Source organism: Ovis aries, chromosome 4, assembly GCF_016772045.2.
Source record: "Ovis aries strain OAR_USU_Benz2616 breed Rambouillet chromosome 4, ARS-UI_Ramb_v3.0, whole genome shotgun sequence".
Lineage (NCBI taxonomy): Eukaryota > Metazoa > Chordata > Mammalia > Artiodactyla > Bovidae > Ovis > Ovis aries.
The window spans coordinates 91,473,330-91,480,505 of NC_056057.1; the positions used below are offsets into that span (position 1 = coordinate 91,473,330).

Genomic DNA, 7,176 nt, shown 5'->3' on the forward strand with positions numbered 1-7,176 from the left:
ACCTTGCTTATTTAACTTATATGCAGAGTACATCATGAGAAACGCTGGGCTGGAAGAAACACAAGCTGGAATCAAGATTGCCGTGAGAAATATCAATAACCTCAGATATGCAGATGGCACCACCCTTATGGCAGAAAGTGAAGAGGAACTAAAAGCCTCTTGATGAAAGTGAAAGTGGAGAGTAAAAAAGTTGGCTTAAAGCTCAACATTCAGAAAACGAAGATCATGGCATCTGGTCCCATTACTTCATAGGAAATAGATGGGGAAACAGTGGAAAGAGTGGCAGATTTTTTTTGGGGGGGAGGGGGCTCCAAAATCCCTGCAGATGGTGACTGCAGCCATGAAATTAAAAGACACTTACTCCTTGGAAGGAAAGTTATGACCAACCTAGATAGCACATTCAAAAGCAGAGACATTAGTTTGCCAACTAAGGTCCGTCTAGTCAAGGCTATGGATTTTCCCTGTGTTCATGTATGGATGTGAGAGTTGGACTGTGAAGAAGTCTGAGTGCCGAAGAATTGATGCTTTTGAACTGTGGTGTTGGAGAAGACTCTTGAGAGTCTCTTGGACTGCAAGGAGATACAACCAGTCCATTCTGAAGGAGATTAGCCTTGGGATTTCTTTGGAAAGAATGATGCTAAAGCTGAAACTCCAGTACTTTGGCCACCTCATGAGAAGAGTTGACTCATTGGAAAAGACTCTGATGCTGGGAGGGACTCTGGGCAGGACGATAAGGGGACGACAGAGGATGAGATGGCTAGATGGCATCACTGACTCAATGGACGTGAATCTGAGTGAACTCTGGGAGTTGGTGATGGGCAGGGAGGCCTGGCGTGCTGCGATTCATGGGATCGCAAAGAGTCGAACATGACTCAGTGACTGAACTGAACTGAACTGAACTGAAGGAATGGTGATTTGCTGGATTTATTAGGACAGAAAATATTAATTCCTTAGAAGGTTGTTTCAAGTCTCAGGCAAGAAATTTGGACAGTTTGAACTTAAGGGAGCCTACAGGACCAGAGACAGCATATTCATGAAGTTGGTTAAGAGGTTAACTGAGTGGGTATGACTAACTAATTTCAAGTTATGATTAAAGTCATTTAATTTTTGACCATTGGATCAGAGAGAAGATCATGCATTGAAGATGAAATGCATGGGAAAAGTTTGTAAAATAGTTGATGCCAATGAAATAATTAGATAAAGGAATACTTTGTATATTCATCTTTTCTTCTGACATGGAGAGAAGGTTGCAAAGTTATTATTGCATCTTAAAGATAATTGGTCCCATACAAGAGTATCATAAATTGTAAAGTTTGTTTTCCTTACTATAGAAGGCAACATATCACAAAGATAATGTGTGATTATTTTGCATTGGGTCAAGTTTTATTATTTTAAATCAGATCTCTTTTTGAATAAAATGTAATTATTTTGATCATTACACATTTCTGGGCCATTATGGACTTCTTATACATTTGCAAAATACTATAAACACCACTGACTGAGCTCCTGGGGCAGTTTTCTCAACATCTGAAGATACCTTTAACTTGAATTATTTTGGCTGTTGGTTTAGTTCTCTCAAAATAACCGCCTTGAGATGTAATTACATAGAAATGAGCCTGGCCATAGTGGTATATACAGAGATAGAATAATATGTAGGAAAATAACAAATATAAAGCAAAGCATAATAAACAGTTAAATGTGAATAAATAGACAGGACAAGGATATTGAGTCAATCTACTTGTCGTAGTCTGCAAACAAAAATTTACCAGTTTACAATTTCAGAAATGAAAACCTCCTACACCACCAAACACACCCATATACACACACACACCAATGACTCTCATACTCTTACAGTCTTACAGAAGAGGAGAGGTTACATAGGTCCTAGTGGGGTGCATTGACTGAAGGGCACTGCAGGCAAAAAGAGAGCAAAATGAGTAATTTCTGAGATTAGTGAAGCATTGCACAATTGAGTAACTGCAAGTAAATTTTAAGTTGTGAAAGAGAGTGAGAGCCTAAGTTATAAGTTACAAGGGGACTTGCTACAATATTAAGGAATTTGGTACAAGTGAAATAGGCATCAGGAAAATAAACAATCATTATAGGATTTTCATCAGGGATCATAATTAAGCATCCAAGGGATGTTTTGAACCATATTCTTCAGTGGTTATTTCTAGACCTAGAAAGCCTTGCTAAGAATCTAAATCCAGAGATGATGCTGAATCTGAACTGAGTGATACTAACAATGGATAAAGTTGGATTGTTTCCAAAGTTTAATTGGCTGTTGGAGCTGAGGGAAATGATGCTTTACTTGATCCAGCTTCCAAGTTAGTGGCACTCTTAGAAGCTTCTTACTTATCCTTAAATTTTCAGCATAAGCTTTTAGGTGATATTTCTGGACTAGAAATTGGTGTTTGTCTGTAAATTAAAATATATGACCTGATCAGTGATTTATTTACTGTAGATGCCAATGTAGTAGTTGTATTTTTGTTTAGTGTTGTGAAGTGGTTCAGTTCTCACTATTTAGTGACCCTAAAGGAATTCACTGGTATATAAGTGAAAGTAAAATAAATCTGAAGGAATTCACTAGATTTATTTTATTTTCACTTATATATCAGTTGTTTTATAACAGCTCTTAAATCTTTAATAACCTATTCCAGAATTTCAAAGTAAAAATGTTTACTTTCATAGGTAGTGAAAAATATGAAGCCTATGCTGAAGATGTCTGAAAATAATTATTTTGGAGTTTTCAAAATTGAAAGAATTGCTTGAACTCAACTCATATATATATTTTAAATTTTTGCCAAAATATTGATAATATCTCCAGATTATAAATAATTACTTAGGGGTGTTAACAGATGTTTAATTTGTTTCATTCATAGACTAACTAGAATTCCAAGTATTGTTATATTGGAACATATACAAAGTAAATGTCAAGGTGAAGTGGATAATTTTTTTAGGAATTCATATACTCCTGCATCTTTATTTTTCTGTCATCCCCACTTCTGTTGAAAAACAAAGAGAGAAAATAAATGTAATGTCTCAAAAGTAGCAAAATATCATGTTATTATTAGCTGGGGCTATAACAAACTAGTTTGGGCCACTTGGAGTCCTTCTGTTTCTCTAACTAACGACATAAGCAATGACAAGCTGATGTTGGCTGATGGCAGGAGATCTCAGGTCGTCACCCTTTCTGCACAGCTTTTTAAGTGTCTTTATGACACGGCAGCTGGCTTCCCCAGGATGAGCCATCCAGGAAAGCAAGGTGTAAGCTTCAAAGTGTTTTATGATGCAGATTTGGAAGTCACAGATAACTTGTTGGTGCAATAGTTTATTGACTACATCAATCCTACTCAGTATGAATGAAAACTGCAGAGCACATGAGAATCTTTGGGCGCCATCTTGGATGCTAGCTTCCAAAGGTCCCTATATATAGATTCTTAATTGGGTATTTTAAAACAAATGGTTTATTTTGTATATCTCTAATTTTTAACCATAACATTACACAAACTTTATTTATTATTATTATTCTTTTAGTTTCCAGCAGCTTTTATTTTTCCTAGAATCTGGATACAAGTAACTCTGGCAAGGCAGTGCTCAATACTGTTTAAGCCTCATATTTTAGATTAGCTACTTAAATATTATAAATGTGAATGTACATTCTCATAACTGGGTAACTAAAATTTGACATAAATTTACTCAGTATTTATGTAATCACAAAATTTTATATGCAACAGGAGCTTTTATACTATAGAATCTGACCTTACACACTTGTTTACATATAAAAGTTATTCTTTACTCATCTATCCAACCTATAAAGTGTTACACCAATGTTTCTCAAGATGTTTCTTAAAACAGATGAGTTCTCAACACAAGGTTAACAAACCTGAAGCTCCACTTCAGAACTACAAACCCATAAATAGGAAACTGTTTCACCAGAAATAGGTTATAAGCAATTCTTTCCAAAGTAATGCTATAGGAAGTTAAAAAGTTGACCAAAATAAGACACAGGTTTCTTTTATTATTATCATTTTAAAAACTTTTATTGGAGTATAGTTGACTTACAGTGTTGTGAAGTTTCACATATAGAGCAAAGTGAATCAGTTATACATATATCCACTCTTTTTTAGATTCTTTTCCCATTACGTAGCACTGAGTGGAGTTCCCCATGCTATACAGTAGGTCTAGACACAGGTTTCTTATTAATTTTTTTAATGGGTCTCAAACTCTGTGACAGATTTTTGGTCAAGTTGCTTCCATTAAAAATTATTAATTTTAAAAATTAATAACTTAAAGCTGCAACACACAAAGCATATGGTCCACAAACCATTCCTTTCCTTCTGAAGGTTTTACGATGTATTGTTATCATTAACCAGTCTTTCACTATTAAACTTCAATGGCCAGTTGAGAGAAACAGTTTTGAGACCATTCTTCCACCACTGATTAAGACTGGGGCAGCAGGTATTGGGAACAATATTCATTTAGCCTTTTGAGCTTTCTGGGCAGACTTGGTGACCTTGCCAGCTCCAGCTGCCTTCTTGTCCACTGCTTGGATGACACCCACAGCAACTGTCAGACTCATGTCACACACAGCAAAATGGCCCAGGGGAGGATAGTCAGAAAACTTCTCAAAACGCATGGGCTGGCCAGGAACCATATCAAAATGGTGGCGTCACCAAATTTCAAGAGTTTGGCGCCATCTTCCAGTTTTTCCCCACAACAACAATCAATCTCCTCCTGCAACTCAGCAAACTTGCAAGTAATGTGAACTGCGTGACAATCCAGCACAGGGGCCTATCCAGCACTGATTTGGCCTGGATGGTTCAAAATGATCACCTGAGCTGTGAAGCCAGCTGCTTCCATTGGTGGGTCATTTTTGCTGTCACCAGCCACAATGTTATGACAAACATCTCTGGCAGACACGTTCTTGACATGGAAGCCCACACTCCCCAAGAAGGGCTTCACTCAATGCTTCATGGTGCATTTCAACAGACTTCACTTCTGTTGTTACACTGACTGGAGCAAAGGTGACTACCAGGCCAGGTATGAGAACACCAGTCTCCACTCAACCCATAGGGGCAGCACCAATGCCAGCAATTGTACAGACATCTTGGAGGGGCTAATACAAGGGCTGGTCACTTGGGCAAGCTGATGGCAGGATGCAATCCAGAGCTTCAAGCAGGGTGGTTCCACTGGCATTGACATCCATGTGAGTAACTTCCCATCTCTTGAACCATGGCGTGTTAGGACTTGGCTCCAGCATGTTGTCACCATTCCAATCAGAAATTGGCACAAATGCAACTGTGCCAGGGTTGTAGCCAATTTTCTTAATGTAGGTGCTGACTTCCTTAACAATTTTCTCCTATGTCTTCTGGCTGTGGCGTGGCTTGGTGGAATCCATTTTGTTAACTTCAACAATTAGTTGTTTCACATCCAGAAGGACATGCTCACAGGTCTACCCTTTCATGGAGATATTGGCTTCAAATTCACCAGCACCAGCAACAACAATCCAGCCTGGGATGTGTCTGTAATCATGTATTTGATGAAGTCCCTGTGTCCTGGGACATCAATGAAGGCCACATAGTGCTTGCTGGTTCTTGAATTTCCACAGGGAGATATCAAGGGTGATACCATACTTACTTATGTTCAGCTTTCAGTTTGTCCAAGACCCAGTCATACATGAAAGAAGCCTTTCCCATCTCAGCAGCCCCTTCTCGAACTTTGAATTGTAGATCAGATGGCCAGTCATGGTAGATTTCCCTGAATCTACGTGTCTAGTGACAACGATGATGATGTGGGTCTCTTCCTTTCCCATGTTTGCTTAGGTTTAATGGTGGTTTTCATGACATCTGTGTCCTGGCAGCAAACCTGTCACAAAAAAGTTATTTATTCTTTATAAAAGATAAGGACTTAAATAATTCCTTTGAATACTTTCCATTTTCACTTTAGATTCATACCACCAATGAATGACATTTACAGTTTAATAGGATCTTAATTTTTTGTTACCTCTAAACTTTCAGAAAATATGCTATAGTCCTATGTTTTTCCTTTGTATTATTGTTTTCTTGATTTCCATCTGAAATAAGAGTAACAGCAGTCTTCTATAATACTTCACTTATAATTCAGTATATTATATTATGTGCACCTTTGCCTTTTAAAGTTTGATGTCATTTTACTTCTCATCTGAAAACCACACATCAATATATTTATTCTCTGTCCTTGCCGTGCTGTGCTAAGTCCCTTCAGTCATGTCCGACTCTGTACAACTCTATGAACTATAGCCTGCCAGGCTCCTCTGTCCATGGGATCCTCCAATGAAGGGAGATGGGAGGGAGGTTCAAGAGGGAAGATACATATATATATATATATATATATATATATATAGAGAGAGAGAGAGAGAGAGAGAGAGAGAGAGAGACAGAGAGAGAGAGAGAGAGAGAGAGAGCTGATTCATGTTAAGGTTTGACAGAAAACAACAAAATTCTGTAAAGCAATTATCCTTCAATTCAAAACTAAATAAATTAGAAAAAAATAAAAAGAATACTGGAGTCGATTGCCATTCCCTTCTCCAGGGGCCCTTCCTGATCCAGGAATCAAACTGGTTTGTTTTATGTCTGACCTGCATTCAGTTCAGTTCAGTTCAGTTGCTCAGTCGTGTCCGACTCTTTGTGACGCCATGAATCGCAGAACGCCAGGCCTCCCTGTCCATCGCCAACTCCCAGAGTTCACTCAGACTCACGTCCATCGAGTCAGTGATGCAATCCAGCCATCTCATCCTTTGTTGTCCCCTTCTCCTCCTGCCCCCAATGCCTCCCAGCATCAGAGTCTTTTCCAATGGGTCAACACTTCACTTGAGGTGGCCAAAGTACTGGAGCTTCAGCTTTAGCATCATTCCTTCCAAAGAAATCCCAGGGTTGATCTCCTTCAGAATGGACTGGTTGGATCTCCTTGCAGTCCAAGGGACTCTCAAGAGTCTTCTCCAACACCACAGTTCAAAAGCATCCATTCTTCGGCATTCAGCCTTCTTCACAATCCAACTCTCACATCCATACATGACCACTGGAAAAACCATAGCCTTGACTAGACGGACCTTAGTCAGCAAAGTAATGTCTCAGCTTTTGAATATGCTCTCTAGGTTGGCAGGTAGGTTTTACCACTAGAGCCACCTGGGAAGCT

The 7,176-nt window shown here is 38.6% G+C and overlaps 1 pseudogene; it reads right to left on the minus strand.

The window, feature by feature from the left end:
• Positions 1 to 4,431: 4,431 nt before the first annotated feature.
• On the minus strand, positions 4,432 to 5,815 carry LOC101108219 (elongation factor 1-alpha 1-like; annotated as a pseudogene).
• Between the last annotated feature and the right edge of the window lie 1,361 nt (positions 5,816 to 7,176).